This window comes from Dromiciops gliroides, chromosome 3, assembly GCF_019393635.1.
Source record: "Dromiciops gliroides isolate mDroGli1 chromosome 3, mDroGli1.pri, whole genome shotgun sequence".
Lineage (NCBI taxonomy): Eukaryota > Metazoa > Chordata > Mammalia > Microbiotheria > Microbiotheriidae > Dromiciops > Dromiciops gliroides.
Window position 1 is genome coordinate 239,703,773 of NC_057863.1, and position 24,203 is coordinate 239,727,975.

The following is a 24,203-nucleotide window of genomic DNA, read 5'->3' on the forward strand; positions in this document are numbered from 1 at the left end:
CCCTCCCTCTCACCCCGACTCTATCCTCCCTTCATTCACCCTTCCCTCCTTATCCTCTTCCCCTCCCAAGATTACTCCTCCCAAATGGATGTGTATGTTATTCCCTCTTTGAGCCCACTCTGATGAGGTTAAGGTCTTTGACCTAATTACCTTTTCTTAAATTTTTCTTCCTCCCTCCCTCCTCAACTCTCCCTATGAAATCAAGCAATTCAATATATGTCATACATGTGCTGTTATAGAGAACATCTTCACCTTCCTTGAAAGTGTTTTGCTTTTTTACAGCTCCCTCCCCCAAACTTTCTTTACCTCCTTTCCCTCTTCTCCCCCGCCATCTCCTTCCCCAACCCCCCACTTTTCCACAGGGCAAAAATATATTACTATACCCACTTGAGTATCTATGTTATTCCCTCTTTGAGCTAATTCTGATCATAGTAAGGTTCACTCACTGCCCTACTCTTTCTCCCTCTTCCCTTCCCCTCCATAAACTTTTTTCTTGTTTCCTTCATGTGAGCTACCAATCTCCCCAGTTCACCTCTCAGCTTCCCCCTACCCCAGTCTATTCCTCCTACCCCTCAACCTTATTTTAAAGATGTCATCATGGGTTAGCTAAGTGGCACAATGGACAAAGCACCAGCCCTGTATCCAGGAGGCCCATAGCCAAAATCTGGCCCAGACATAAGACACCCCTCCCTGGTTGCCCTACAAAGAACAAGGATAAACAAAAAATTAATGCTTTACAGATATCATCCCTTTATATTCAGTCCAGACCTGTGTCCTCTGTGTATTTCTTACTGAGAAAGTTCTTGAGTTGGAAGTATCTTCTCATGTAAGGATGTAAACAGTTTAAGCTTTTAATGTCCGTACTGATTTCTTTTTTCCTGTTTACCTTTCTACGTTTCTCCAGGATCTTGTATTCGAAAGTCAAATTTTCTATTCACTTCAGATCTTTTCATCACAAATACCTGAAAGTCACTTTTTCCTCTGAAAGAGTATACTCAGTTTTGCTGGGTACATTATCCTTGGCTGTAGTCCCAGTTCCTTTGCCCTCTTGAATATCATATCTTGTGCCCTCCGGTCCTTTAATGTAGATATTGTTTTATACTTATTGGAGTTCCATAGTCTTTGAATTCCTTTTTTTTAGCTGCTTGCAATATTTTCTCCTTCACCTGGGAGCTCTGGAATTTGGCTATGATATTCCTGGAAGTTTTCCTTTTGGGATCTCTTTCTGGAGGTGATTGGTGGATTCTTTCATTTTCCATTTTACCTTCTGCTTCTAGAATATCAGGGCAATTTTCCCTTACAATTTCTTGGAAGATGATGTCTAGGCTCTTATTTTGGAAATGGTTTTCAGGTAGTCCAATGATTTTCAAATTATCTCTCCTGGATTTATTTTCTAGGTCAGCTGTTTTTCCAAGGAGATATTTCACATTGCCCTTTGTTTTTTCATTCAATTGGATTTGCTTTACTGTGTCTTGGTTTCTCATAAGGTCACTAGGTTCCATTTGTTCAGTCCTAATTCTTAGGCAATTATATTCTTCAGAGAGTTTTTTTTAATCTCCTTTTCCATTTGACTTTTGAAGCAGTTGACTTTTTTCTCATGACTCTCCTGCATCTCCCTCATTTCTCTTTCCATTCTTTCCTCCCTCTCTCTAAATCTTCTTTCTATCTCTCCTACTTTCTATTCAAAGTCCCTTTTGAGCACTTCCATGGCCTGAGACCAATTCATATTTTTCTTGGAATCTTTGGGGCCCTGAGGTTGCTATCCTCTTCTGAGGGTGCACCTTGATCTTCCATGTTGCTACATAAACTTTCTATAGTTCTCAACTTTCTTTGCTTGCTCATCTTTCCATCTTTTATTTGACACAATTAAGTTTTTATTTTTCATATACTAGTTTGATATATGGGGAGAAACAATGGTATAGTAGAAAGACTGCTACATTTGGCCTGAACTCTGGATTCCAATTGCAGTTTCTCTACTTGCTAACCTAGAGACCATTCATAAGCCACAGTTTCCTCATTTGTGGAACTGGATTAATAATACTTGTATTATCTTCTTCACATGGTTGTTATCAAGAATTTGCTTCATAAACTCTAAAGCATAAATGAGTGTTCTTGTTATATACTTCAAGGAGAGCTAGCCTTGTGGAGTGAATAGGGAGCCAGTCATAGAACCTAGAAATCTTGGGTTTAAATCTCTTATCTGACACAGATTGGCTGGGTGATGCTTAGCAATTTCTTTAATTTTTCAGTGCCTCTAAGCAATTCTCTGAAACTAAATGTTACAGATGAGTTGCTTACCCAGCTTGGCATAGAGTTTTTCTACTCTGGGAGTTGGATATTGATGACAGTGTAAATCCAGTCAAACATCTTCCCCCTGTCTCCAACTTCACTGTCCCAATACTTAAATTTGTGATATTACAAATAGGGATACTACTTACATACGTACATATTGCAACCTATCAGGGCCTTCTAATTTTATGAGGCTTGTTCATGTTATCCTACAAATTCTCCATAAAGAACCTCCCAAACTCATTGGAATCCCTTCCTCTAGGTCTTTTTCAAGCCTTTAAACATTTTGTTTGTACCCAGGTACCATTCAGGCTACCTATTTAGTCCCCTACTTTTGTTCCATGACCAGACCACCTCCTTTTCCAATCAAACATTTCCTGAATTATATCCCTTACATCACCTCACTGAAAAGATGCTATGATCTACTTCCATAGATGTTATTCTTCTCCCCCTCCCCCCTCCCATACACATATACACCATATTGCTCCATTTTCATTTTTATCTTCCAAAACTTTGGTTCTTTAAAGATGTTTATGTACCAAGATTTTGAACAATATAGCATCATTAGAAAAAATGTTGTTGTTAAAAGATTGTTTTATTTTTGTGTCAGGAAACAGTTTAGGATTATTAAAGGCATTGCCAAAAATGCAATACAGTGTTTGATCTTCCTCCTGCTCAATTCTGGGCTCAACTGATTGTCCATCTGGGCTTCGGGTTGGGGAGCACAAAACCTCCAGTGTAAGACTTCTTAGAACCAGGTTATCTTGATGGATAAAATCAGTTTAGTGGATAACAATGCTGCTCAATAGTTCAAAATAAGTGAGCATTGGAACAAGTACTACAGATAGAGAGTCAAGGCCAAGATTAAGCATTTCATTAGGAAGTGGTATATGATAGTGATTCCTATAAATAATATAATGTCATATAGTTACTCTATACTATTATATACTACATTATTCTTATATGTTACTGTTTTAAAATTCCACAATAAGAATTAGACCTTTCATTAAATCTCATTTGGTATCTTTTATGGTAATTATTTTACATTTTTTTTAGCAAACTAAGGGCATTTCATTCTGTAAATAAAATCCTTTTTTTCAAGCAATGCCCCTTCATTTTTCTAGATTCCAACCCTTTCCTCCCTTAGTAAATTATCCTATTAAGTCATGGTACCAAAAAATTTAATTACCTAGTAGATAACATTATCACCTAGTGATAATACTTTCTCAATCTATCTTTGCTAGTCTTTGGACTATGAACATACAGATTGTCACTGAACCTGAACTTGAAGCCTTTCCAGCTTATTAATGCCTATTGGGACTTGTGCTCTGATGGCATAACCTTAGAGAATCTATCTTCATGCTATATTACATCATACCAAAATAAGACATTAGAGAAAATTGAAGTACATATTAAAATTAAAATCTTAATGATAATGGATACCTATATACATTATTGTTCCCATGGTCTCATTTTTTAATGTCATGCCTGATTTTTTCTTTAGGGAAAACCCAAATTGTTTATTGGAAAGAACATTTTTTTAAAAAGCTGAATTCACAAAAAACGTGGATAGCTGAAAAAATTATGGTAAATAAATGTAATGAAATATTATCACATGCTAAGAAATGAGGAAAGGGACAGAAACATGGGAGGTATTAGATGAATCTTTACCTGTACCAAGTGAGTAGAATCAAGACAACATTTAGGCATTGTGATGAAAAACCACCATATAAGACTTAAGATTATATATGATCATCATACTGACTAATCATGATTCCATGAGACTAATAATGAATCATATTCTCCCTTCTGCCCCTCACCTTGACCAAGAGGTGTTGAACTACAGGTGCAGACTGAGCCATACACTTTCAGACGTGGCTAATTTGTGAATCTATTTTGCATGACCATACTTAATTGTTAAAAGGGAGAGATTTTATTTTGTTGTTGTTGTTGAAGAGAGGAAGGGCAGACATAGTGATAGTAATACTGAAAAAAAAGAGAAAGAAATGAAAAAATAGAACATCCGAATCATTCTTAAAAATACATAGAAGAAAGCAGAAAGAAGTTCAGAATAGAAACAAACAAGCAGCTGCCAAGTTTAATGAGCAGCATACACACTGTATATAGTGGCACTCCCAAATTTCTGATGCAGTCCTCTTTTTCTGTTCTTCTTTGTATGGGAAAATGTTCAAATTGCTTCATGTCCATCAGGTTCATCATCATCATCATCATCATCATAAAATGGAAGATTTAACAACAACAAACTAAAATGGCAACAGAAAAGTTATATGATCTAATTCAGTTGAATTTCAACTCACAGTTTCAGAATTCTTAAAATATTATTAATTCAAATGAGGGAAAAACCACTATTAAGAAATTTAAACCACAATTGAGTTTACTTTTATTTTCCCCTTTTCATTATTTGTTGAAATTTCAGTATGAAAACCAAAAGTGACACCTTTATTCTTGACATATTTCTTGTTATTATACTATTTTCACTCTTGTATGAAAAAAGATATGGCTGTCTTTTCATTAATTTTGTGTTTAGACTATGTCTAGTCATATTTGCTTTGGCTTGATAGTAACCTGTGGGAATAAGCTTTGTGAGGCTGCAATTTTTCAGAAGTTGTTCCTTGAAAAGAAAAATAAATACCCTTTTAAAAGGTAGCCTTCAGAGAAAGGAAGTCCCCCTCAGGACAAAAATTCACTCACCTGGAAAAAAAACAAAATAATTATGGTATCTTCATGCTTTGTTTTCCCATCAAAGGTTTAACAGTCTTGATTAACAGGTTCTGCCAAACCTTAATGTGTTCCCTTCCACCCCCAAGTTAAATGATGCAGAAAATTGATATGGCATGACATCAAAATTATCCTAATCATTTTGTGGATGCCACCAACCTTACTCCATCCATGATGGGGGCTCCAGAGCTCCATGCATACTGTTCATAGCAACTGAGCCAAACTGTTTTGCCTCACAATGAGAACAGTTATTTCTTAGTAGAGAGAAGAAAAAGAGTTGTGAGTGGTTTACTTTGTGAGAGGCAGCTAGGTGGCACAGTGGATTGAGCACTGGAGCTAGAGTTAGGAAGACCTGAATTCAAATCTAGCCTCAGACACTTACTAGCTGGGTGATCCCAGGAAAGTCAATTAAACTCTGTCTGCATCAGTTTCCTCAGTTGTAAAATGAGGATAATAAAAACAACTACCTCACAGGGTTGTTATGAGATGATATTTGTAACACACTAGTAAGCACTAAGCACTTTGCATGCACTTCATAAATTCTGATTTCCTTATTTCTTTTTCTTCTTGACTCCCACTGCAGCTTAGCAGGAAAAACTGTTAAAAAGGTTGTTGTCATTCCAAATCATCTCCTTCAGGAGTGCCTTTTTGAAATGGAAGTGAAATCTGTAGAGGATTACTAATGATCATTACAATGTAGCAGATGAGTTGTTAATATACAAGTAATCCAAAAATACATGTATACAAGTAATCCTTTTTTTCCAAGGTTAAAGCAAACTAGAATCATCTTGTTATCAGTAGTTCAAAGCTATACATGCACCTGCACATACACACACACGCACACGCACGCATCTTATGAAACGAGACTACATCGCTAAATGATAAACTATGGGTAGTAGTATAAAGATTTCTAAAAGATGATGTCCAATCAAAGACTTTAATGCTAGAGGAGAACTCAGGGAAATCCATGATGATACAATTGTGGAGTTTGGAAGAGACATAAGACATCATCTAATCCATTCCTTTCATTTTATAGATGAGGAAATAGACCCATAAAATTTAGGTGACTTACAAAGTCACATTGATAGCATGCAGCAGAGCTGACATTCAGACTTAGGCCCTGAAATTCCAAATTTACAAAATCCTGGGATTCTAAGTTCACAAATTCAACACTTCCCAATCTGCCAAGTTGGAAGTCTTACTCCAAGCAAGAATATTCTCCATGTAAATATAGAACTGTGGAAAGATACATCAACTACATTGCCCCATCCCAGAACACCTATGAGGCAAAGTGGCATAATGGGAAAAGTACAATATTTTAATTGATATTCAGCTTTACTTCTTATTACTTTTGTAATCTTGGAAAAATTACTGGTTTCTTCATTTGTAAAGGAAGGGTCAAACTATATAATCTGTAAGGTCACTTTGGACTCTGTATGGGGCTAAAATTCTAGCTAGTCTATCTAAAATATCTAATGAGTGGTCACCAATAAATTATAAGCTTTAGCAAGAGTTAGACTTTTAAGCATTTATTAAGGAGAATAAGAATTTGATGAAGAGAGAAAAAGAGGCCTAGATTCAGCTATCAATCTCTGGGAGCTACAGTTCTCCTGCTCCACTCTCCACGAGAGTCCTGGAGAAAAAGAGCAAGAGAACCAGCCTCTCCCCCTCTTCCTCCCACAAGCAAACATCACTTCCTGATGCCAAAGAAAAGCCACCTGGCCTGCCCTCAGATGCCTTCTCCTCATGGTGAAGCTTTCCTACAGTAGCCTCCAGCAGGTGGCGTCATTCCAATTGTTACAACTCCGAAGACTTAAATCCTCTGATCCTTTTACTAAGTTACTGTGATACTTTGACAGAGGGGAAAACAGATTCCTAGGATTTAGAGTTTAAAGCTAACTCTGAGACTATCTAGTCCTACCTCCATATATATCATGTTTGAGGGAATTGAGACCTAAAGAATTTAAATAACACCCTAATGTCTTGTACACTTCTTTTTGGTATTAATAAGACCTGTGGGGGGTTTTTTTGCATGCCTTTGCTCTACCCTACTACTAATAAAAAGGGAAAGGAAAAATGTATACGCATATTTCCTTTTTCCTTCCTCCTTTCATTTCACCTTCCAGTGGAAGAGAAATGGTGATTGGAAGAGAATATTCAAGCTGAATTGGACTAGTGTGAATTTGGAAGGGTGTTAAAGTCTTCTAGATAATGTTATATCTGGCATTACTAGGGGCACCCAAGCTAGCTCTTGCACCATAGGGAAGATCTCCCAACTTCTTTTCTAAAATTTTAGCATATTAGCATTGTTGGGGACCTTTCATCTCACAGATAAAAAAACTGAGCCCTGGAATGTGAAACATTTTACCTCAGGTCTACTAACAAGTAACAGCTGCCTTGGTACAAAAACTCAAGAACTTCTTAACTCTTTGTCCTCCCTCATTTCTCCATATTCCTTGTTTACCCAGGCCACTCTGGTATATTAGGACTTCTGTAATTTCTTTACTGCATTTTGGCCTGACTTCCCACTCCTAAATGTCTTTTTTTTTCCTTAAATGTCTTGCCTAAATGTCCTTCTAGCCCCAATCAAACCCCTATATTCTATGAATGGTATAGTAGGTGTTGAACTGATTGTCTAATAAAAAATGATTCATACTAAGGTGTGTGCCTAAGACTTAAGACATAGTTCATTAGGGAGCCATTTGTATTCAAAAGTAGAAGTGTGTTTGATTATTTGGGGGAGTAGATTCTGAAGCATATTCTGGTGCTTTTTGATTACTTTTGATTACTCTGACTTCCTGCTATCTTTCATAACAGGAAGTGAACAACAGGGAGCTAGCAACACAGTGGTAAACAATCTACTTGGTTTCCCCATCATTGTAATGCTACTCACTAGACATTGAAACCAGGATCAACAAAATACAAATATTCAAAACTGTGTTTCATGATCCCTAGAATCTGGGTAGTATCCTGCAGTGCCATTTTGTGTTGGCTCAAAAGGTTGTATTGATAATCTTGGGAAAATAGAGCTGTTACTAAAAAGGGAATATCTCTGTGTGTGTGTGTGTGTGTGTGTGTATTGATATGCATACATACAAATATACACATATACATAAATGTGGCCATACTTATTTGAACAGCTTTATTTACCATACATTCTTTCTGTGTGGGATAATTATGGATTTGAGTCAGATTAAACTCTGAGGATGGAATCTGAAAGATACCTAGCACCCCCTCACTCCCCCAGTATAGTTAGTCTCTCACTTTGCCTAAAAGTTAATTGCTTGTTAAATTCTCACTGTCTCCTTTAAGTTTTATTGATGAGAAAATGGACTTGGGTCAGTTCTGTAAACTCTGGGGATGGGGTCTGGAAGATATTCAGTCCCCCAGTAATTTTATTACTTGTCAGTTCTACCAATTAGTATTATTTACTTTACTTCTGCTTAGGTGCCACATGCCAGCTACACCTTAGTTTATGACCTGTAATAAAAACCATGTCGCCAACTAGTCTGTCTATCCCCTCTCACATGTCAGAATCCCAGTCCCTGTCATGGATTAATTGCAGTCAGATAAAGGAGTGATTTCTGCCTCCCTCTTTCTTTGACATTCCTCAGACTTGTTACCCCCTCCCCTTTGTTCTTGGACATGTCTCCATACATGGATCATGAGCTAAGAACGCACCCTGGGTGAGACAGGATTGGATGTTAGATTGTGAGCTCACCCTAAATGCACTTGGGGACACCCCTCTCCTCAAGATTACTATAAAAACCTAAAAGATTGGGCCTATCTTTGCAAAACTTCAATTTATAATTGAGGTTGCCTGTCCTTGCAAGGATGTAATAAACCTGTCTCTGCTTGACTTGGCGGTCTCCTCGAGTTATTTGGGTAAATTGAGGCAGTTTTTCCCAAACATTTCTATCCCATCCAAAGAGGTAACTGAGTAGATTTCTTTGCTACCTGAAAATTGAGAGGAGAGCTGTTATTTATTTAGATACCCAGTTTGTTTAGCTTTCCCCCTCAGCCACTGTTTTCATTTTGTTAGAAAGTGTAACTTTTAAAATAGATTTTTTTTAAAGGACTTTCTTTTAGAGCCCTTCCAATTAGCAAAGTAGTATTTCAAAACAAAACAAAGCAAAATATGTATAGTGGACTTTACAAAAGGACCTAGTGGGGCAGCTAGGTGGCACAGTGGATAAAGCACCGGCCCTGGATTCAGGAGGAACTGAGTTCAAATCCAGCCTCAGACACTTGACGCTTACTAGCTGTGTGACCCTGGGCAAGTCACTTAACCCCCCCTTGCCCTGTAAAAAACAAAACAAAACAAAACAAAAGGGCTTAGTACCAGGAATAACCAATAAAGGATAGGTGAGAAATCAAATTAATGAATGTGAAGGGTCTATAGGAACTGAGATGTTCTTTTTTTTTTTTTTTTTTTTTTGCAGGGAAATGGGGGTTAAGTGACTTGCCCAGGGTCACACAGCCAGTAAGTGTCAAGTGTATGAGGCCGGATTTGAACTCAGGTACTCCTGAATCCAGGGCCGGTGCTTTATCCACTGTACCACCTAGCTGGCCCGAGAAGATATTCTTGAGGGAAAAAAAAGGAGGAAGTCTCAGGGATTATTGGAGAGTTTTAATTTTTTTTTTTGAGGTGGGGAGTACCACACCTATGACTTTATTTTTATTTATGTATTTCCTGTGAGAAAACTCCATTTATCAAGGCAGACCTTCTGTACAACTTATTGCCTTGAAGAGATGCCTAGATCAACAGGCTAAGTGGCTTGCCCAGAGACACGCTGATGTTTTGAGGCCAGCTTTCTACCCACTACAGTGGAAAAAAGAACAGCATTGCTACTGGAATGCACATGGTGGAATTTCAGGTCTATCACTTATTATCTATGTGATCTTGGGCAAATCACTTAACCATCCTTGCTTCTGCCTTTCTTATTTGTAAAATGTAGAGTCTCTAAGATTCCTTCTGGCTTTGAGTCTAGGATTCTGTGGTTTTATATTATTCTGTATCATCTGTAGTGGGCTGCCTCATTGGCTATGAGGGCTCATAAAAGCTAAAGTCTGAATTTTATAGCTGCTCCTATGGGACTATATATGTATACATGTATAAATGCATATGTTTATGCATATATATATATATATATATATAAATGACATAGATATATATAGCTATGAGGAGCCCACTGCAATAATTAATTACACCATATTGTGTTAACTAGGTAAAACATTGTGGCTGCCATAACTTCTCTCATCACTCCATCGTATCCATCCTCGCTCTCATAGCTAGGGATTCTTTCTCCTAGTTTTCTACTCTAATCTCTGGGAGACAAATATAGGTTCATCACTGGTAGCCTAAGATGTCACCAGGGCACATGTATATCATCACTTTGCAATTCTTGCCTCCTGATTCCTTTGGGTCTAACCAGCATGCTATGTGTACTAGCATTTACTGTCAGCAGTAGTCATAATAACAGCTGCATCTGGGAATGCTTTTGACACATAACAAGTTTAGATGGTTGGTTATACAACTTTTTTTTTTTCATTCTGTGACATCGTTTTGCTCCTCCATCAAAAGCAGAACAGAAAAGGTGGAATTTTCATGTTGTTAAAGGTCAGAGAGTGCTATAAGCGCAAAATTTGAGACAGGCCTATTGGTTTTTACCAGTTTGAAGATGTTATATATTCCTAGAGTGGCAAAATGTACAGATGATATAGAATTGTCTAAGAGGAAACAGCAGCACAATGTATAGTTTTAGATCATTTGGTTAGCTTAGTTTTAAATAAGAAAGCACAAAGTAATAAAATTATTATATAGAGAGAGACAGTACTATATAGTGAGAATAGCAATGGCCTGAGTCAGGAGACCCAGGTTTAAATCCTGTCTCTGGCGGGTACTACCTGTGTGACTTTGGACAATCCAATTTGTCTTTCTGGGCCTCAGTTTTCTTAACTGTAAGTAAGGAGGTTGGACCAGATGGCTTCTGAGTTCCTCTCTACCTCTAGCTCTAAGATCCTGAGTCTAATTCAAGATCTGCCATTATATTTACTATGTGATCTTGAATAGGTTACTTTGTATCCATTTCTTCATCTCTAAAATAAGTTGGATTTTATTTCTTAAGTTTTTTTTTTTCCTCTTAGGTCACTGTGGTTTTCTACTATATATGTTTGTGTGTTTATCTGCATATGAAATATATATGTAAACAGACATGGCTTTATTCGGTTATTTAAGGGATCTGAGCTATCACTGACATATGGCTGTCTCCACAAAAGGGACAGATCACAACCCATGTACAACTTCTCATCCTATGAAATCTTCATTATATTCGTCCAGCAATCCTCCAGAGAAGATGCAATGGAGATATTCCTCTAGATGTTTGAACATTTTAAGGGTACAAGTGTATCATTCAAGTTATTTCTGTGAAACAGAAAAGGTTAAGTCACTATCCTTTGGTCACACAACTATTAAGGGAGGATTTGAAAAGTGGGGTTTATACCTCAGTATCCCTGACTCTAAGTGTAGTACTCCTTCCATTATTTCACCCTGCTTCAGTGGTTTGGTATCTTAGGAAATCCTGTATGTGATACACACAGATATACACATATACACATACATATACACATACATACATACACACGTGTACATGCATGCACATATATACATGGACATATACACCTATATTTATGTGCATATGTGTGAATGTGTGTATATGTATATGTGTAAGGATACATACACAAACACATACATATAATGTTTATTATAGGAATGCATTTAAGTCTACATTTTATTTTACTAAATCAAATTTAATTGTGTTTTATTTTATAATTAATAAACAGTTTGCCCTAATGCATCACTGGTAGAGCTGTGAATGTACCTATGATGGTAGACATGTGATTCTTGAATGGAATGGAATGTAAATGTTCAGTTAGAAACAGTGATTAATGATGAATATATGGGAACCATGGGAAGACTTATAGAAACCAATATAAAGTGAAGCAAGCATAACAAAGAAATAAGACAGAGATAGATAGGTGGATAGATAGATAGATAGATAGATAGATAGATAGATAGATAGATAGATAGATAGATAGATGTATATAAGCATAATACAAGGTACATATATATATATATATATATATATATATTTTCCATTGGCTCTCAATAAAATTGTTCTCATTCTAGTCCATAAAACCTAGAAGAGTTTATTGATGTGGGATTCTTGGAATTATTGCCCCTGGTTTTTTCAAAGGTGTTTGAAGAACAAAATGTAGAGTGAAAAGCAGACAACACCCAAGAGGCATTCAGCAGTGAGTACTCTGCAGTGGGAATAAACATCCTTTTAATTTTGGAAAGCTTTCCATGGTACAGTTATGACATACTTGAGTTAAAGCATGATGAGCTACTTCAGTTTAAACCATATCCTTCCAGCAGCATGTCATTATGTTGATGCAAATCACTTGGCTGAACACCTGTGCATTTTCTATCTCAGAAAGCAGAAGAGGAAATAATTTTTAAAAGTTATACAAACATGAGTTGAAGCAAAGTGTCTTATAATGAGTGCAGGTACATATTGGGGAAAACCAGTATGGCAATATTAAGCAACATTCACCTTTTGAAAAAATGGCTAATAAAATAGATCAAGATTAAATAATCATCTTTGGTATTCCTAGTTCTTTCATTTGCTGATTGTGTTATGCTGGATTATATATCTATATCCATATCCATATCCATATCCATATCCATATCCATATCCATATCCATATCCATATCCATATCCATATCCATATCCATATCCATATCCATATCCATATCCATATCCATATCTATATCTATATCTATATCTATATCTATATCTATATCTATATCTATATCTATATCTATATCTATATTATTCATTCAGTCAAAAGAACATTTATTAAGCACCTACTATGTGCCAGACACTATGCATAGCACTGGAGATACCAAAAAGTACAAAAGGCAAAAACTGTCCCTCCTCTCAAGGAGCTACTGAATGTTAGAGATTCTATTCTAGCCCTTACTTCTATGTGTATCTTTATTTCAAGTGTATTTCTTATAAACAATTGATTCTGGTTTCTAATCCTGCTATCTGCTTCCATTTTGTGGGTTAGCTCATCCCACTCACTTTCACAGTACTGATTACTAGCTGTGTAGCGTGTATTTTCTTCTGTCCTATTTTCTCCTGTATACCTTTCTTTATCTTTTTTATCCTGTCCCTCTTCAAAAATCCCTTTTGTCAGGGGCAGCTAGGTGGCTCAGTGGATAGAGCACCAGCCCTGGATTCAGGAGGATCTGAGTTCAAATTAGGCCTCAGACACTTGACATTTACTAGCTGTGTGACCCTGGGAAAGTCACTTAACCCTCATTGCCCCGCAAAAAAAAAAAACAAAACAAAAACAAAACAAAAAAATCTCTTTTGTGTTAGACCACTGCCTCCTTTAATCTACTCTCCCTTTTATCAATGCCCTCTTCCCCCATTATCTCTTATCCCCTTCCCATACTATTTCAGTATTAGGCAAAATAGATTTCAATACCCAAGTGAATGTGTGTATGTGTGTGTGTGTGTATCCCTCTTTGAATTATTTCTGATGAGAGTGAGGTTCAAGCATTGCTCACCCACCCATTTTCCTCTCCACTAGAAAAGTTCTTCCTCGTGCACCTCTTTTATGTGACAAAAAATTGCCCATTCCCCTTTCTCCCAGTGTATCCCTATTTCTCATGCCTTCATTTATTTATCTATATTTAAGGAAAGATCATCACAACATAATCAACTTACACTCATATCCTCTATCTATGTCCTGATTGGCCTAATAATGATAAAGTTCTTAGGCATGACATATATGTTCTTTCCATATAGTAATGTAAACAACTTTATTAACTCCCTTGTGATTACTCTTTCATGTTTAACTTTTTATGCTTCAATTGAGTCGTGCTTGAATGTCAAATTTTCTATTCAGCTCTGTTCTTTTCATCAAGAATGCTTAGAAGTGGGGGCAGCTAGGTGATGCAGTGGATAAAGCACCAGCCCTGGAGTCAGCAAGACCTGAGTTCAAATCCGGCCTTAGACACTTGACACTTACTAGCTATGTGACCCTGGGCAAGTCACTTAACCCTCATTGCCCTGCCAAAAAAAAAAAAAGAAAAGAATGCTTAGAAGTCCTCTCTTTCATTAAATATCCATTTTCCCCTGAAGGATTATACCTCAGTTTTGCTGGGTAGGTTATTCTTGGTTGTAATCCTATCTCCTTTGCCTTCTAGAATATCATATTGCAAGTCTTCCATTCCTTTAACTTGGAAGCTACTAAATATTGTGTGATCCTGACTTTGGTTCTAAGAAAATTTGAATTGTTTCTTTCTGGCTGCTTGCAATATTTTTTTCCCTTGATCTGGTAGCTCTGGAATTTGGCTATAATATTCCTGGTATTCCATTTTAGAATATCTTTCAGGAGGTGATCAGTAGATTCTTTCAGTTTCTATTTTACCCTCTGGATCTAAGACATCAGGACAGTTTTATGTGATAATTTCCTGAACTATGATGTCTTGGCTCATTTTTTTTTATCATGGTTTTCAGGTAATTCAATAATTCTTAAATTATCTTTGCTCAATCTATTTTCTAAGTCAGTTGTTTTATGATGAGATATTTCACATTTTCTTCTTTTTTTCATTCTTTTGAATTTAATATCTTATAGAGTCTTTAGCTTCCATTTGTCCAATTCTGAAGTGACTTGCCCAGGGTCACACAGCTAATAAGTGTCAAGTGTCTGAGTCTGGATTTGAACTCAGGTACTCCTGAATCCAGGGCCGGTGCTTTATTCACTGTGCCACCTAGCTGCCCCCTTCTTCAGTATTTTTTGAGCCTCTGTTACAAGTTATTCTCTTTTCATAATTTTTTTGCATCTCTGCCATTCCCCCTTCCCCAACTTTTCTTCTACCACTTATCTTTTTCCTTAAATCTACTAAAATTTTTATTGGGCTGGGGTCCAATTAGCATTTTTCTTTGAGGCTTTTTCTGTAGCTGTTTTCACATTGTTGTTTTCTTCTAAGTTTATGTCTTGGTCTTCTGCAGTTTTTTATGATCAAGCTCCTTTTTTTTTGTTGTTTGCTTATTTTTCTATTTCCTGACTTTGAACTTTTTGTTAAAATTCAGCTTTGATTACCTGAGGGTCAGAGATAATATCACAAGATTCAGGCTTTTTCATGATGCTGTTTTCAGAAATAGTTCTGGGGGTCTAAGTGTTTTTGCTACTTCCAAGGTGGCATGATCCAAGGAGATGTGTGGTCAGTACTCTCCTGGTCTACACTCTGGTGTTTACACAGGAAGGGTTCCAAACCCCTGCAAATTTTAGTGCTGCTTTTGGTTCTGCAACTGTGTCCAGGTCTTCCGTTCCCCTGCAACCACAAGTACTAATGCTCCTCTCTACCTGTAACTGTGATGCAGAACTATGTATAAGCTATAGAGTTGCCTATCTATACCAGTTTCACCCAATATCAGCAGAGGGTTCCCTATAATCTCTTTCTGAACAGTTGTCCAACCACCTTCCCATCTCTGGACTGAAAGCTACCAAAGTTGCCATTATTGCAAAAGCCCCCAAAGCTTGCCTCTGGTGCTGCTGCTTTGCCCTAAACTGACCTCAATCAATTCACAGAATACTCCTTCCAACCTCTTAAGTTGTCTTAGGCTGGAAAAATGTGTCACTCTGATCTTTGGTTGGCTCTGCCACCACACAAATTGTTTTGAGGAATTATTTTAAAGTTTCTTTTGAGGGTATGTTGGGAGAGTTCAGCCACATTGCTGCCTGTACTCAACCATCTTTGCTCTTCCCAAGATGGTCCATTATTAAGATTTACAGAAACCGCACTAGAAAATTAGACCAATAATTTAAAGCCAGTAGGTTCTGAATTTGGCTTGTTTTAGGGAAGGCTATGTGGCTTATTTAAATATTCCCCAAAGTAGGAGAAAGACAACAAGAGAGAAGAGGACAAGCACACAACCAGGGTGATTGTGAGGATCAAATGAAATATTTGTAAAGCACTTAGCACATTGTCTAGCACATAGTAGGCACTTTAATAAATGTCTGTTCCTTTTCCCTTATTTTGTGCCCCACTGTGAAGCATTTCATTCAAGAATTATTGATCATATCTGCATCCACAATTTTTCAATTCTTCAGAAAAGCTAGAGTTTCAGTAACCTCCTTGACATAACCATTTTGGTTTTTGTTATATTAACAGTGGAAAAAGTTTTCTGTTTCATGATTAATCCATCAGTGTTGTTTGAAGTGTTAGACTTTTTGAAATCATGTAATTTCTTCTTCTTCTTTCTTAAAGGATTATGTTCTTCCCTGATGTTTTTGCTTCTCTAGCCTCTGAAGCAAATTTTCTGATTAATGTTGAATTATTTTTTCTTTGTATTGATTTAACTTCTTGCTGCACTTGAAGATTTTGATATTTGCTTTCAAATGCCAATTAAGGAAACTTAGAATTTCTCATATACTTTTGTTTCCTGGATCCCAATCTATATGTTTCATTTTGCTCTCCTTTAATTGGGTAATATGATGTCCTTGTCATCTTCTAAATGTACCAGCTAGATCTTGATGAAATCTTTCAGTACCTTTCCACCCCAAGTTCTTCAAAAACTCTCTGAAGTAGATTTTGTCATAGTAAGATCTGATGCCTATACTTGGTGATACTACTCAGTGGTGCCACCTTTGCTGCTGTGTATCCCACCATGGCTACAGTCACTATACAGACTGTTGTGTACAGGTCTAGAAACAATTTGAAACTCTTTGTTAAATATTGGGGGAAAATACATTTATTCATGATTGCTTTGGCAAATGCCAGCTTTTAAAAAATTACTCTATTTTGGTAAAGTTGCCTGCTAGTTGGATTCATTACATCAAAATTTTAAAAATTAAAAAAGGGGGCAGCTAGGTGGTGCAATGGATAGAGCACCGGCCCTGGATTCAGGAGTACCTGAGTTCAAATCCGGCCTCAGACACTTGACACTTACTGGCTGTGTGACCCTGGGCAAGTCACTTAACCCTCATTGCCCCGCAAAGAAAAACAACCAAACAAAAGGGATTTAAAAATTAAAAAAAAATAAAACCACTTTTCAAGCTTCTGGCCTAAATTGTGTTTCTATCCTACTATAATCAGTTCAAACGTCACTTTTGTTTTTGCCATCTATTTTGTTATCAGTTTCTAGTGTTTATATTAACTGACAGTTTTCAATGATCTCAGGTTCTTCAACGTTTCCTTCTTCAGTTTCCTTCTTCAGTTTTCCTTCTTCAGTGTCTCTTCAATGTTGGCTGTTATTTCACTTTTTTCATAAGACTCCACCTGGGGCAGTGGAACCGCCAATAGAGGCACCCTTGAAATGGTCCAGGAACAAGTCACTGTCCTACTATTATTATTTTTGTATTTTATCTTCTTGAACTATTACACAGGTTTGATAAAATAACTTTTTTGTAGTTAAATAAAGGTCTTAGGATATAAGCTTACCTTCTGTATGCTCGCTGAAAGCATCGTTGGTATAACTCTAATAGCAGACAGGACCACAGGGATGAAATGCACCTCAGCGTGTTCCTATGTGATTTTGATCACCTCTGCAGTCTCTGATGTTTTCAAAGCTTTTCACTCCCCCTCTCTTGGTGATTAGAGAGGTAGCATGGTGACATCTGTTAAAACCATCATTCTTGAATTTTTTATGGGTCACTGCCAAACCTATATGATGATTTTAGGATGATAGATTTAGAGATGGAAGGAACTTTAGGGTCTGTTTGAGTCCAACCTCTTCACTTTACACATGAGGAAAGCAAAGTGACTTCTAAGGGTCACAGAACCAGTTAGTGTCTAATGCAGGATTTGAACTTAGGTCATCCTGATTCAAAGTCCAACACTGCATCCAGTTCACCACCTAACTGCTGCTACACCATCATCACAATGCAGTGGAAAAGGAAAGCACACAGAATCATTGGACCCAAGTCTGACTGACTTCAAATCTGGCTTCAGAAACTTATTAACTGGGTGAACCTGGGCAAGTCACGTAACCTTGTTTACTTCAGCTCCTCATTTATAAGAAGAAATGAATGAGCTATCAGGAAATGGCAAACCACTTAATTATTGTTGCCAAGGAAACTCCAGATGTTTCTCATGAAAAGTTGGATACAAACAATAACAACTTGGATAACTCGTGTCACCTCTGTGGGCCTCATTTTCCTCACCTGTAAAATAAAAGGATATTAGATTATCCTTAAGATCCCTTCATTTTTTTCACTTTGATTCCTTGGTTCCTGGAAAGTACCATATACTGCATTTCATTTGAGTTGCATGAAGTCCACATAAAATATGGAGTTTGTTAGACCTGCATGTAATCATTCCCCAACATTGATCACTCTCTGAAATAAGATACAAGCTAGAAAAGACATTATTCTTTCCCAGAAAAAAAATCTATATTCAACTTTCAAACTATCCAAAAGATATCCTACAGAAATGTTTATTAAACAGTAAGGAACTCCTATAATATTTTTATACCCAGTCAGTTTTTCAAGATCAATGGTTTAAAAGAAATGGATGTCTCAGTCTCTCTCTGTCTTTCTCTCCTGTTATGTTAAATAAACTATATTGAAACCATCCCATTACCCCAGACAAAATGACAGAATTATTAACCCAAATCCCCCAGATATAACATTTGTCCACAAAATAAACATAATGAACATTAAAAACATTTTGTAGTGTTTGTCAACATGCTGCATAATCATAATTTCCAAGCTACATTAAATGAAAAGCTTTCAAAATATAGACACCTAACAGGAAGAAAAAATACATGTGGGAGCAGAATAAGGTTCATATCTGTCATCACTATTGTTTGGTCTATTCCTGGAGTTTTCCTAGAGATGCTTTCAGTAAGCCTACAGCAGATGAGTTTACAACTTCTTTTCATTTACAACAAAGCAGTTATCTTATCCCCCTATGGATTCATCTTTTAAATACAAAAGAATAATAATAACAAGATAGAGGGAATGTTTTTATCTGAACTGAAGAAAAATGAGAAGGCACCTCATATCTAATAACTCATTTATACAGAATTGTAAGATTTACTAAGTGTTTTTTTTTTGCCATAGTCCTGTGAAGTAGATTGCAGAATTACTATTATTATTCCTCTTATAAGTAAGGAAAATGTGGCAGTTGAGGAGGGAATCCATTCCAGGCCTGAGGAATATATAGAAGAGTGTGATTGGATGTCATGTTAAGGGAACATTTTCATCCTGTTTCGTTTAGTTCATAAAAGAGTAATATGAAAACAAGCTGGGAAGATAAGTTGGAACCAGACTGTGGTTGAGCTTAAATGTCAAGTTTGAGGAATTTATGGTTGAAACTGAAAGCTAGAGAGAGGCTTTAAAAGTTTTTGAGCAGGGGAGGGATAAAATCCAAATTTAATCTATTAAGTTACTACAGACAGCCACAAATTGGATAAATGCTGATAGCCAAAGATTTGGATGAGTTTAAGTACTTACTATCCTTTAATGGTCTTGTAAAGGGTAAAAGCCCTTTCTGGCCCCTCACTTAGTACATACAGAGAGCAAAAAGGGGAGGCATACACACACATCTACAAATCCAAATTCCCCACTTTAACCTTTGTGCCTTTAAAACAAAGTTCATTGTAGAACAAGAGAAAAATGAGACCCCCCAAATTAGAAAATGCTACTGAATGAAAGTGCTTCAAATTAATCACTGTACTTTTATTAATGTTGTTCTCAACAGAGTGCTTCTCTTGCCTTTCCAGGAAAAGTGGCAGTAGTTTTTGAGGTTTGCAAAAAAAAAAAAAACAAAAAAAAAACAAAGCAAAACAAAAAAAACCCAAAAAACAAAACAAAATCAAACAAAAAAAAAACCCAACAACAATAACAACTAAAACAGAAACCCATCTGCTTCAGTGGTTGGGGTGTTTGATATTTTAAAGGGAAACACAATCAGTACAAACTTGATTATATACATTTTTTTCCTTTTCCTGTGTGACAGATGTTATTTTCACACGGCTAGAATGTGTTAAGAGCATCTACTTGCAGTACATAGGAACCAAGTTTAAAGGGAACCCAATTAATAGCACTCAGGATAAGTGCCACATTTGCTAACTTTGCTTTGATAATGGCAGACAGATGGGTAAAGACTCTAAAATGCTTTTTCCAGGGTCTGAGAGTACCAAGCACCAGATTATTACGTTCCCACCATGTATTAGTGCACTGCATGGGAATAGTGCTGTGTCACTATGGTCTGTTTGAAATAAATGTAGTGGTAAAAAATATTATTCTGAAAAACATTATTATGCCTTTTCACCTTTTCACTTAAACTTTTGGAAGCTTAAAAGTAAAGGAACAACTTTGTTATTTTTAAACTGAATAATAATAATAACACTAAACAACAGCCTATTATGTGCCAGGGACTGTGCTAAGCACTTCACAAATATTATCTCAGTTGATCCTCACAACAACCCTGGGAGGTAGGTATTATTATTACCCCCATTTTACAGTTAGGGAAACGGAAGCAAAGAGAGGTTAAATAACTTGCCCAAATTAAGTGTCTAAAGTGAGATTTGAACTTGGGTTTTCCTGACTACTCTATAAACCACCAAGCCACTATCCACTGCCCAGTGCTCTATGTACTGCTTTTGTCTTTCCTCTTACTTTGCCTTTTGGAATTATATATGTTTTATGTAGCCCCACACCCATATATATGTATATATGTAATATAGAAATACACACATATATACATTTTTGCATGGATATATGTCTGTACACATGCATACTTATCCTTTTAGGGGGAGGAGGGTGTCTTTGACACCCTCTAATTCCATTTTCCCATCTTTATTCTGCCCATAGGTCTAATGGCTTTTGAGTGGGATAACCCCTCCTTGACTGGGGTATGAATTAGCCTGAATTCTGAGCAAGAGGGAAAAAGTGGGAGGAATGCAGAAGGCTGTCTAGCCCTTGGAGACAGGAATTGGCTAAATCATAGAGATCTGGCTCCTGGGCATAGGTGGCAAGGAAGTCAAGTTATTCTACTTTGGGAAGAATGGGAGGCATCCATTACTGTCCCTAGGTCCTAAGGCTCATGGGTCCTCATTCTAGGGAGACACTGGCAAGGACCAATGGCGCAAGGATTATGCCATCCCACTCTTGATCTCAGAATATTTGTGGGCAGACCAGGTTCTCTCTCTCTCTCTCTCTCTCTCTCTCTCTCTCTCTCTCTCTCTCTCTCTCTCTCTCTCTGTCTCTCTCTCTCTGTCTCTGTCTCTGTCTCTGTCTCTCTCTTTCTCTCTCCCCCCCTCTCCATACACATATATACACACATGCATACACTTATTCCAGTAAAGATTTGCTAAGGTGAGATTGCTAATATTAATATACTTAAATGTTAGGGAGTCAAAAAGCGAAACCTTTAGTGGAGAAGAATAGTCAATATTCTCAATATTCTAATATCTCAGTATTCCCTACAATTTTCAGCTTCTTACCAAGGAACAGATACTTCTCACTCTAATCATCTTCACTACTCAATGTTTTAACCAGTCTTTTACCTTGTTCAGGAACAGAATCTCTTAGCCCTAAGCTAGTGGTTCCACATTTAGTTGTCAGCCAGACATCATGGATTTACCTCTAAGAGGTACATGTGAACATTTTACAAAGAGAGGTAAATAAAGGGCTTAAAGATCTTTCTTTAATTTAGGAGAAGTTAATTGACTCCAAGCCTCTGAAATATTATGTAGAAATTGGCAATCAGAAGCAACTGAGAATTGTACTGTTTGGCTCCAGGTGGACAGGATGATAATTTCAGAAAATCTGCAGACATCTAGGCTTTTCTGTGATATAACTGGGATGATGCCATAGTCAAGAGTGGTAACTAATTAAATCTCTATGACCCAAAATGCTCCCCAGAGAGTCTAACAAAACAGATGCCATTTCATTACCATTCAATGATTTATCTCATCTTAATCTTTAACTTCATCACAAACATAGACTTTGTCCCAAGAATCTGAATGGGTTATTGATTGTTGTCATTTCCAGGGGGAGCTGATTTAGTTGTTAGGAATGCTTGACTATGTATGATTATGGACACAGGCAACATTGTACATTTCTATTACTTGGTTAAAACTAAAGAAAAATATAATGGAATTTGTAGTCCATTATTCCCATAGATCCATTTTGATAGAAAATAATTTTTATGATCAAGATATTATAAATACACAATTTTAAATCAGTTTAAGGCTAGTGTATTACTAATTTTTATTCTCATGACTTAGAGCAGCACTTAGCCTAAAGTACATTCCAAAAGACATAGATTATTCCTATATAGGAGAATTGGATTTTGACTTAGAAGGCCTGAGTTCACGTGCCAGCTCTGTATGATCTCATACAAGTCACTTAAATTTCCTGGACTCACTTTCCTCATCCGTAACACTAACAGAGTAGAAGTAAAGGGCCTTTTGACATGATCCTATGTTTGGGGCTTTCCTGTGTTAGAGGAAAGGAGACATACTATATTTTCTCCATGTAATTAGGGACCACTGTTTCATTCAGACTTATAGCTGAAAGTAAAGCAAATGTTTCAGAAGGAGCTTTTGTTATATGTTGGCACCTGACACATAGTAAGTACTTAATAAATATTTATTAATTGCCTGTTGTTGGGGATACCGCTTCAGTGACATTTGGCAAGGCATGTAGTTGGTGCTTAATAAATGTTTATTGATTGATTGGGAAGTGGAGAAAGGAGAGGAAGGGGAAAAAAGAATAAGCATTTCTTAAGAGTCTACTATATGTCAGGCAGTCATACATACTTTCCAAATATGTCGTTTGATCTAAATTCAGCAGAGGACGTGAAATTTAATGAGGCTTAGGTATGTTTAAATATTCTGTATTTTATATTCAATAATTTCATGTCTTTGAATATGTCTCATGATTATATTTTTAATAGTATCTCAGTTTAGAAAACCTTTCTTTTCTTTGATAGTGTATCTATTAACTTATTTTTTTTTCCCATTACGGTTTTCAAAGGAAAGTAAAGTTACATTTTCTCTTGAAATCATTGCCTGTAACTATTCAGAATTTTTTAATAGGAAACCTATAATTATTGTAAAACAAAAAAGAAAAGGGCTATAAGGGGCATCTTAGCACCAGAGGGATTTGCTTTTTGGCCCTATTAGTAATATAGTCAATCCTTGAACATCTTTTAGTAGTGGACTGGCAAATGATGGTGAAAAAGTATGTTTAAATTTGTCACAGCTACTAGTATTCATTTATAATAATTGGAGTCCTCAGATTGTTGCTTTATTCTTCCTCCAGATTTTATGAGAAACATCCATTTCCATTTGATGACTAAAATGCTGTTTCCATCTTAATGATAGCTAGTGCTCACTGAAATGAAGAATGTACACATAACACAAAGGAATGGAAAAGAAAAAGAATTTTAAAATATAAATGACATCTATATAAATAAACACACACATAATCGAACTGTAGTGAAGTACCGATTTTCAATGAAAATGTTATTTTTATTTCAACAATAAAATAATTTTCAGATTTAATGGATAATGATCTTAACCTCTCATTTGAACTTTTTTGACTTTTTCTATTATTTCTGTGTGCCGGGCTTTTTTGAGAAATTAGTAAGAACTGAACTTTTTCACTTATAGATAGTCTTAATTAGATTCCATATATTTCATTGCATTTAAAATTATGCTGAAATATTAGCTATATTAGAATAATCTATATTGTTTCATACTTTTTAAAAAGATACATGATTACAAATTCCATAGCATAATGGAATGCATAATGGAAACACACTTATATAGCATATGGGGCCCCTCACATGGTGACATCCCAGGAAAGCTCTGACTGGTTTGCATCATTTGGAGGGTTAGTACCATAGTTCTCAAAACCATATCTCTGTGTTTACAACCCAGAGGATATATTAATCCAGAACAACAACAAAAAAACCAAACACTTAAACAACATGACATATAAAGAAACAAGAAAAGATCTCTCCATGCATACAGAGAATACACTCTCCAACAAGTTAACACAACAGCAGTGTGGAAGGGTACACATTCAGAGCATATCTGTGACTTGGAAATCTACACAAAAATTATACTTGTGACTAC

The 24,203-nt window shown here is 36.4% G+C and overlaps 1 protein-coding gene across 2 annotated transcripts in view; it reads left to right on the forward strand.

Annotated features, from left to right (window-relative positions):
• The window catches only part of DHRSX (dehydrogenase/reductase X-linked), a 485,177-nt gene that overhangs the window by 356,500 nt on the left and 104,474 nt on the right, over positions 1-24,203 (forward strand). The window lies entirely within an intron of this gene.